Raw genomic sequence first — 9,905 nt, forward strand, 5'->3', positions numbered from 1 at the left:
CAGTAGCTTTAGAGCAAATATTAGGAGCATTATAGACTGAGCCTGTCCTCCTGCTGCTGCTTGGGCTTTTCTTTCTTTGATGACTTTTTCATACATGTCTGTGATGCACACATGCCTAAAATTTATAAACATGAATTTAATTATCTTATATTTAACTTTATTTCTCTTTTGAAATCATGTTAGAGACAAATTGTCTCTCTCAAGTTTGCTAGATTATTTCAGCAATAGGTTAATATTCAGACATTTGTCAAACCCTTCCAAGGACAAGGGGCCTTGTGTGTGTGACCTGTATATCAAATATGTAATATATTGCTGCCCGGCCGTTATTATTCCTGATAATATGCAGTTTTTTTTCTTACCAACTAATTGCTTTTCTCAATCTGGAGTCAGCAGCATGATAATAAATATGCAAGTATTAGTTATCCAGACCACTGAGGACTGAACAATTGAGATATTGACAGGAATGTGACCGTGTACTACTGAACATCATAAAATGACTTTCCCATGACATGTCTGTTTCTGTTTCCAGTGCTCCCATCAGGCATGCCCTGCTCTGCCCTGTCTGCAAGAAGACGCAGGCAGTCCTGTCAGTGCACCTGGCTAGGGTGTGCATGAAGACAGCATCTAAGGATGCCATCCAGCATGTTGTGGAAAAGGCAAAGCGGGACGTGCAGGACATTCTACAGTGGGGCAGGATCTTCACGTACTCAGAACTTGTGGATGTGTTGGGTGATGTCAATCCTCGGAGCGTTATCAGGTTGGTGGAAGACCTTTTTGGTCTTTACACGTCACATGTTGTTTCTTGTCTGTCATTTATTAACATGATTTATTTGTTTATTTTTTGAAAGGCTGATTGACGAGCCGGAGCGTCGCCACATGGTGGTTTCTGATGTCCCCCCTTCACTGAGGCAAAAGACCACCAGTGGAAGAGGCACATCGCAGCCAGCCACGACCACGCAGCCAGCGGAGAGTGAAGAGGTGCATGCTGTCAGCAGTGGCGAGTCCATTCAAGTGTGAGTATCTTAGCTTTACAGTTTCACAGATTTGTTTTTGATTGTGAAACAGATATGCAACATGGATATGACAAAATTTGTTTTCTACATTGCAGTGCCAGGGATGTCCAACACACATCCAGGCAGCTGATGGCCGAAAGAGGACTACATAAGAAACATCCTCTGGACCATCCTCTGCTGGGGCTTTGCCCTGTATCTGGAAATGGATCTCCAGAACGAGAATTTCAAACAGGAGGTGAGTACTCTTGTATTATTATTTTTTATTCTCTTTTATATTTATTGTATTATTATACATAAATAAAAAATAAATTAATCTATAAATTAAAATACACTTCATGTCTCCATGTATTATTATTATTATTATTATTATTTATTCTTGTGCATTTTCTCCTTTGCAGGTGGATAATGTCAGCAGGTACCTGTATTACATGAACCCAGAGGAGCCTTCCTTGGAGTTTGTCAAGGAAAGGGGAAAGACGGAGCTGTTCCTCTGTGAGCTGGCTGAGGCCAAGCTTTCTAAGCAGACCCAGATGAACTATCTGAAGGGCCTGAAGAGGTTGGTTGCATGTCTTGTAAATTGCAAAGTGGCATACATATCAATGTCTGTATATAGTACATGTACAGTATATATGTATATAAAACACTTAAATACTTGTACTTCCCCTGACAGATTCCTGAAGTATCACATGACATGATTTTTGGAACAGGGAGCCGGAAGTGGGGCTTGCCCCGTCCGCTCCACGCATCGACCCGGTATTGCAGTGCTTCCGGGAACGGTGCACCTCTACTGCCCCCTGATGTTGAAAGGCAGAACTGACTGACTGACTGACTATATAAAGTACATGATCTTACCACACTGACATTTCTGATTTTGCTAACAATCATGTACAGTAAATTTAAAAGCTTTTTGTTTTGTCATAAATTATTTATGCTATTTCACAATGCAGATAAAGTATTCCTGTCGATACAAGGAGGATATATTTTTTTTCTCGATGGATGTCGTTTTGAACCTAAAGGTTGTTTTTTTGGAAGAGCAGTATATAGTTACTGCCTACATTTTTTGCTGTGCATGTGATTTTGATGAGAATATTAAATTTTTATATCTCTGCGTAGATTTTTTTCAGCAATAATTGAGTCTATCCTGGTGTATTTAAGGTTTTGGTAATTCATGATTACCAAATAAGATTTGGTGTCATTGTACAAATATAAGAAGATTCAGTGTGCAGCTACCAGGTTACAAATAAACAAACAAATACATAAAATGGCATCAGAAGAGAAGTACGATGACAGTAAAATGTGTGAAAGTAGTGGAATGTGAAAAATGTGTGTGCATATAAGTCTCCACATGTATAAATCGGCTGTATAGCATAACGAAAAGGAGCGGTGGATAACTTACATAAAGTGCTTACTGTCCATAATGACTATGAGTCATGTACGGCATAAGATAAATATTAAATGAGTTAACCCTTCGAACTCGACAAACACAACATGCGTTAACTTTGGATATGCATAATGCACACACAAGAATCATATGTCTTTGGAATCGAGAGAACTATCAGATAACTTCAACAAGTTACCAAATGGATGCAAAATCAAAGATATTAATTTCTGCCTGGCACTAACCTTGTATTCCTCTGTCACATGACCGGTGGGAAGTAGGACCCGAATGCAAGCTGTAGGGCAGAACCCCCTTTGCAGGGAGCTTTTCTGGCAGGCAGGCTTGGGCACAGAGACGCAAACAGACAAGGACAGAACTGGAGAACATTGGCCTGGGCTCTTTAGCAAACTAAGGAATGGGAAAGCACAAGGCAGCTGGTAGTGACTGACAGAAGGACAGGAACATGAGGTGAGACTAATAAAGACCAAGCGTGGCTCATTAGGGCCACGTCAGGGAGGAGAACTGGAGAGTAAGGTTGACAGGACGGGCAGGCCATGACAGTAACACCCCCCCCCCCCACCCCCCAATCCTGTGCCCTCCTGGTGCAAAGGCATCATTAAGGGGACACACAAACCAGGGCAAAACCAAGGACAGCAGGGGAGACAAACCACAAGGACACAACTCATGACAGGCCAGGTAACCCGACAGGGATGCAGACTAGGGACCAAAAGACAAACTGCGGGTGTCAGTGGGCAAGTGGCAACAAAGGAAATAGAAGAAGAAGACAAATGGAGGGATTGGGCACCAAAAGGACCAAAGGTGGCACAGGACAGACAGGGCAGGACACAACCAGACAAGCAATGGAACTAGTGCAACAAGAATAAGGCCAGGAGAGGGAGCCAGGGGGAACCTAAAGTGGGAAGCAAGAGTGACTGGAGTGGGGGCTGGAAGAGTGAAATCGGGCTAAGAGGTGAAACCAGGGAGAGCCACCGGGAAGCAAGACTACAGATCAAGCTCCGAGGTGCCGCAGAAGGGTCGCGGCCAGGGGGGCCCTTCGGAGTCCTGTCTGGGTCTGTAGAAAGGACGAGCTCCTCTCGTCTGCGGCAGCCAAGGGAAGAACAGCACCGGTAAACGGCGAGGAGTCGGCAGAGCCGGAGGGCATCGAGGAGCAGGCAAGACAGGAACCGGACCACACTGTGGACCCTGCAGAACAAAAGCACAGGCCAGTACCAGTGCCGGAGGAAACCGCAGGTGGTTCCTTTTGGGAACCAATGGATGGGGTCCCCCGAAAGACCCCCTTGGACCAAGCTGGGATCAGGCGGTAAGTCTGGGTAGCATACCCCCGATTTTTCCTCCTGGAGCCGAGCCCCCGACCAGTTTTCCGTTGACCCTGCCGTTGTCACGGCGATAACCTCCTCGGCTGGGGAAACTCTGGTCACGGGGCTGACACCACGGACTGGGACATAGGGCAAGAACTGGAGGGTCCTACTCCATGTCCTCCGGGGGAATGTCCTCCGGGCCGCCTGTGCCTTAATCCATACTAAATGTAATTAAACAGAATGAAGCTTAAAAGAATAAAATGGTAAAGAGAGGAAAATTTAATGTGTAAGTTTCAAAAAACGGGCTCTTGCTTTTATCCAGATGTTTGCAGGCGTTGTGACTCTGTGATGAATGGTGACGTATGAGATCCTGAGAATGGGCTACGCCTCCAAGGGTGACATTTCCCAGGAATTACAGGCTGGAGATGTCTGAGGAGCTCTCCTGGAGTGAAGACAGAAAGAGAAGAAGGGAACAAGCAGAGGGTGTGGGGAGAAAAAGACTGCAGATCCAGTTACAGGTGAATTGTACAAATGCCCTTGAAGTCTTGGTCCATGAGGGATCCTAGTTTTAATTTAAAAAAAAAAAAAAAAAGACAATAAATTATTTAAAAATAGAGCTTATCATTTACATCTGTCTAGGAGTTAAAACACATAAAATCAATTAACTTACCTGATGATTTTGGAACTTCTGACCCCAAATCAAAATAATATAGATTATAACTAAATGCATCGTTTTATTTGGGAAAAAGGGATAAATTAAATAAAAGGTTAACTTTGGAATCTAAAACAAAAACAGCAATTTCACATCAGGAATAAATATCATTTCAAGGGTCTTCAGTACATTTTTCCTGTGTCTGCTCCCTTTACACGTAGATAGTGATATAAACATGTACCTTTAAAATATATTATGTTCAGTTTATAAGCTTAATTATTTAATTTGTAACAAACAAGCACAATACACAAGTGCCCTAAAGCCAAACACATGGTTCAGAAGCCTCCTAGCCCACCTTACACCAGCCACATGGACACCATCTGTCCAACTGGGCATCCTCAGTGTCTTGTGCCTCCTGAAACATCACACCAGTTTCTTCTTCTTCCTCACATCCTTCTTCCTGAATGGTTTCCAGCAATGATCTGCCTCCTTGTGACAAAGTATATCCCAAAACATTCCCTCTCTTTTCTCTCCTTCTCCCTTAACCTCCTCCACATTCACTCCCACCTCACATCCATTCTCCTCACCTCCATTTACCATATGCATTACATCCATAGCAGCCTCTGCCCCCTCCATCTCACCATCAGAGGCATTCCCCTCAAATTTACCCCTTTCTGATATCTCCTTATTTTCCCAAGTAGCCCTTTCTAGGGCTACTGACAGTTTGGCTGCCATTAAAAAGGCCCATTAGTGATATGAAACTGTGTGACGCTACCTTTACATCAAGATATCTCAGCAACGACTTAAAAACCAAGGACCAAATTTTCTGGATATGTTCATGATATTATTAGCTAGCTTTATTAAAAAATTGATCATTTTTGAAATATAGGTTTTTTTCTTATTGAATTTTATTCATACGGGGAAGGCACATGATAGAGCTGGGCAATAGCTTCAAAACAATATGAGGACCATTTCTGTGCAGTTTATATTAAGGTAAATATAGCCAGTCAAAGTCAAAGTTAAAACTTTGTTCGCTTAAATCTCCCACAATATTGATCCAAGACTCGCCCAATTTCAGTTTCATGAGTTACTCATGTGACCAAATCAGCATGCCAAGTTTCATTAAAATCCATGACAATGAGGTTCGAAAGTGTGACGATTTGACATGGAATGACCCAATACACCATATGCACAATAAACAGTAAATGACACCAAATTACCGGGGAGCATGAAAGGTGAGTCTAATGACTTGTCCACCCTGTCTGAAATCCTCAACCATAGTCCCCTTACCAAAAAAATCATCCGTAACCTGCCTGAATGACTACCGGCCAGTAGCGCTCACCCCAGTCCTGATGAAGTGCTTTGAAAGACTGGTCCGGAGTCATATCATGTCCTTTATCCCTCCCACCTTTGATGCCTACAGAGCAAATAGGTCTACGGAGGATGCGGTAGCTGTTGCTCTTCATGCTACCCTGTCCCATCTGGAGCATCAGGGGAACTATGCACGTCTCCTCTTTATTGACTTTAGCTCTGCTTTTAACACCATCCTCCCCCACAGACTGGTGTGCAAACTGTCACACCTGGGACTCCCCTTCTCCACCTGTCTGTGGATTAAGGACTTCCTGACAGACCGTAAACAAAGGGTTAGGGTGGGCCCCCATATCTCCTCAGCAATCACTGTCAGCACTGGCTCCCCCCAGGGCTGCGTGCTGAGCCCCCTGCTCTTCACGTTGTACACACACGACTGTGCTCCCGCCCACAACAGCAACACCTTTGTCAAATTTGCAGATGACACCACTGTGGTGGGGCTCATCTCTGGGGGAGAGGAGTCTGCTTACAGGCACGAAGTGGCGCGGCTGACATCGTGGTGCACTGACAACAACCTGCTCCTGAACACAGCAAAGACCAAGGAAATTGTTGTGGATTTCAGGAAAAAGAAAACAGACACCAAACCACTTTACATCAGTGGGGACTGTGTGGAGAGGGTGTTGGACTTCCGCTTCCTGGGTGTTCGTATCACTGACGACCTGTCCTGGGGCGCAAACTCAACAGAACTGAGAGTCCTCAGGAAAAACAACATCTCTCAAAAACTGCTGGTGTCCTTCTATCGCTGTTCCATTGAGAGCATCCTGTGCTACTGCCTCTGCGCGTGGTTTTCCAGCTGTACACTAGCACAGAGAAAAACATTACAGAGGATCGTAGGAACCGCCCAGCAGATCATCGGCTGTCATTTACCCACTCTAGAAGAACTGCACAACTCACGCTTCCTCAGCAGAGCGAAAAACATTTTAAAAGACCCCTCACACCCTGCTCATGATCTGTTCCAACTGCTAGCATCAGGCAAAAGATATAGGAGTGTGACACCCACATATGTGGTCACAATTGTGTTGGTGTATACGTTTGATGTTTAATATTTCATTTATTACTGATCTTAAGTACTTTACAATTTATCAAAGGGAAAAAAACGATTGTTCATGTTAACTAATTGGTCAAGTTTAAGCCCTTAGCACCAAGAAAATAGTGGTATATTAATCGACCAGTAGATGGCAGTGAACCTGTGTCTATAGTTCAGGAATACGTAGTTTCCTCTCAGAACTGAGAGACATTCAGGAACATAAGACACAGAATTCACTCATCTCCGTTTTCATCCTGTTAGCAGGTAGGAACTATTTAAGCATATTAATAACTTCGGTTAAAATGCATTTATGTTAAATACAGATATATTTTTGGTAGGTGGGTGTATGTTTATTGATTTTGTTTTGAGTAATGTCCGAAAGTCCGTGATTAAATGTGTATGTGCTAGGTTCTGAGCTAGAATGGCGGACGCACGTGTAGTAACTCGTAAAAGTTAAGTTATAGCCAGCTCGGAGAGCGAGTGCATTGTATCCAGCTTAAAACAATTTATATGCTGTAAATGTTGAATACTGTAAAGTCTGATATTTGTACTTGGTTAAGAAATAAGGGCTATTAATACAGTTAGTAATGTTAACGTTTGTGTTTTAGGTCGTTTCTCCTTTGCATTGTTGTACAAGTGAACGAGTAAATGTAGCACATATAAATGTGAAGGTAACATTAGCAAATTACAGTAGTTAAAAGGAACTGATGGTTATAAGAAATTATTTTGTTTTGTATAAGGTGAAATGCCATTGATGAACGTGTTTAAAGATGATTTGTGATAACATTATTTAAAACATAACTAATTTATAACAAAGTGCAAAGGAAAATAAGGGGAGAAAATGTTGTATGGAAAAAATGTTTAATAAATCAGAACTGAGAGACATTCAGGAACATAAGACACAGAATTCACTCATCTCCGTTTTCATCCTGTTAGCAGCAGCAGCAGCAGCAGCAGCAGCAGCTGGTTAGCAGGTTTAATCTCGTAGCACGGACCGGAAAACTGGGAAGTGTTACAGATTCTTGGTGGCCCGTACGGGGAGTTGGCATCCAGCACCACCTGGAAGCTGATCCATGGATGGAGGACATCCCTGAGTGCTAAGAGTTTGGAGATCCGGTAACTAATGCCTGAGATGGATGAAGAAGTTGCATCAGACGCTGAGAGGAAGAGCCTGGTGTGGGACATCAGGAAGCTCCTGCTCACCCTGTTGGAGGATGAACTTTTCCAGGTTGCCAAAGGTGTTGGTCCAGTGCCAGGTCGGGATCAGTCTCAGCTTTTTGCCAGGGACTCAGAAGGTTGTTTTGAGTATATTAATGCTTACATGTACAGTGAAACCTTGCTTGATTCAGAGGATATGGGGTTAAGTTCATTATTGGTTTTGAAAGATATGATTGATGACATTATCCAGACACGCAGTGTTAACCCTGTCCATGACCACTTAGACCCAAACAGTGAGTTACACAACACAGGGACAGGGACACCACAGATTGATTCAGATCACATAGACACCATGACCCCAGAGGGCACAAAACAGCACATTACTTCCACTTTTGCTGCTAACCCTAGCTTAGTTGAGGATAGGTCTGGTGATTACTTACAGAGAATGTTAACTAGTTATGAGGAATTAGGCAGGAAACTTCACCAGTGCATGCCCTTTCCTACAGTACCGCTCGTAAATACACCTGCAGTGAGTGTTGACACCAGAACTCTCCCTGTTAGCCATCAGCCTCCCAGTGATGTTAATACAGTAACAGAGAAGTTTGTTTCCTATAAAGACCTACCCTACCTCCATCGTAGAGAGTTCAAGGTGCAAGGGGGACAAATCGGTGATCATACCTCTGATATAACTTATAACAGCTTAAGCAAACAGATTGAAGAGGGTGTTCGGGAAAATTTTAGCAATCCAGAAATTGTCCGAGGTGTACTGAAGATAGTAAAGCCTGGAAGTTTTAAGGATATGCTCATGAACAAAGAGGACATGACAGTAGAGGAGCTGAAGGTGTTCCTCCGGTCACATTTGGGTGACAGAAATAGCACTGAACTCCTTCAGGAACTAATGTGTACTAAACAGAGTGATTCAGAGACACCACAGCAGTTTCTGTATCGAGTCATTGGGTTAAAGCAGAAAGTTCTCTTTGCATCTAAACAAGCGGATACGGACATTAAGTATAGCCCAGAGACAATCCAAGGTGTCTTTTTACATACTGTTTATCAAGGCTTGGGTCACAAGCATAGTGATCTTCGGCGAGAGCTAAAACCAATTTTGTCAGACAGTACTGTGAGTGAGGAAGCAATATTGAGACAGGTGACAAAAATTACCAGTGACGAGGGTGAACGACAACGCAGGCTCGGTGTGGCAACTAGACCTAAACAGATGGTTGCACACAGTGCACAGCTAAAATCTGATACACAAAAGAGTCATGACCTCAAACAAAAGTTTCAAGATAAAGATGTCCTACAACAGCTCACTGCAAAAATTGATGCATTAACAAGTCTGGTTGACTCAATGAGACAGTCAGTACCACCTGGAAAAGCAGAACCGACATGTAAATGTCAGTCTTATAAGCCATCTATACACAAACGAGAGAGACCTTATGGCTGTCCTAAATGTGTTGAGGCAGGCAGCTCACACTGTACCCACTGCTTTGTGTGTGGCAAGGAGGGACACAGAGCAAGGGGGTGTCTTGGGAAAAGTGAGGATCAGGGAAACAGGAGTGGGTCACTGGTGAGGGACAAGCAGTGACCAGTCTGGCAGGTGAGTCCCATCCCAACGGTATTCAGGCCTCAGCTACCCATAGGGGAGGTTGTGGCCAGCCGTCTGAGGTTGCATCAAAACACAAGAGGGAAAAAATGCAAAGTCAGCCTTGCTCACCACCACTAACACCGCTACCAGCTACCCGAAACGATCCAGTCATCAAGCTCATTGGAAAGAAAGCATTGATACAGTGCATCCTAAATGGTCTGGCAGTAACTGCCTTACTTGACACTGGAGCCCAGGTCAGCATTATTGATCGCAGTTGGAAGGATAGATACCTACCCAAAGTTGAGATAAGACCATTCTCTGAACTGTTGGGAGTTGATGAGATGTTGGAAGTGTATGCAGTAAGTGGTGATCGGATTCCATTTGACGGGTGGGTCGCCATTGCCG

At 43.7% G+C, this 9,905-nt stretch overlaps 1 long non-coding RNA gene and 1 pseudogene across 1 annotated transcript; both read left to right on the forward strand.

Moving 5' to 3' along the window:
* The first annotated feature begins 853 nt into the window (after nt 1–853).
* On the forward strand, nt 854–1,705 carry LOC140583143 (uncharacterized). The gene is made up of 4 exons (XR_011985907.1): nt 854–1,013; nt 1,109–1,248; nt 1,412–1,569; nt 1,684–1,705. It is a non-coding gene; the product is annotated as an uncharacterized lncRNA (long non-coding RNA).
* On the forward strand, nt 1,684–1,800 carry LOC140583245 (U2 spliceosomal RNA; annotated as a pseudogene).
* Nucleotides 1,801–9,905: the final 8,105 nt, after the last annotated feature.

This window comes from Paramormyrops kingsleyae, chromosome 25 (assembly GCF_048594095.1).
Source record: "Paramormyrops kingsleyae isolate MSU_618 chromosome 25, PKINGS_0.4, whole genome shotgun sequence".
In the NCBI taxonomy this organism is placed as follows: domain Eukaryota; kingdom Metazoa; phylum Chordata; class Actinopteri; order Osteoglossiformes; family Mormyridae; genus Paramormyrops; species Paramormyrops kingsleyae.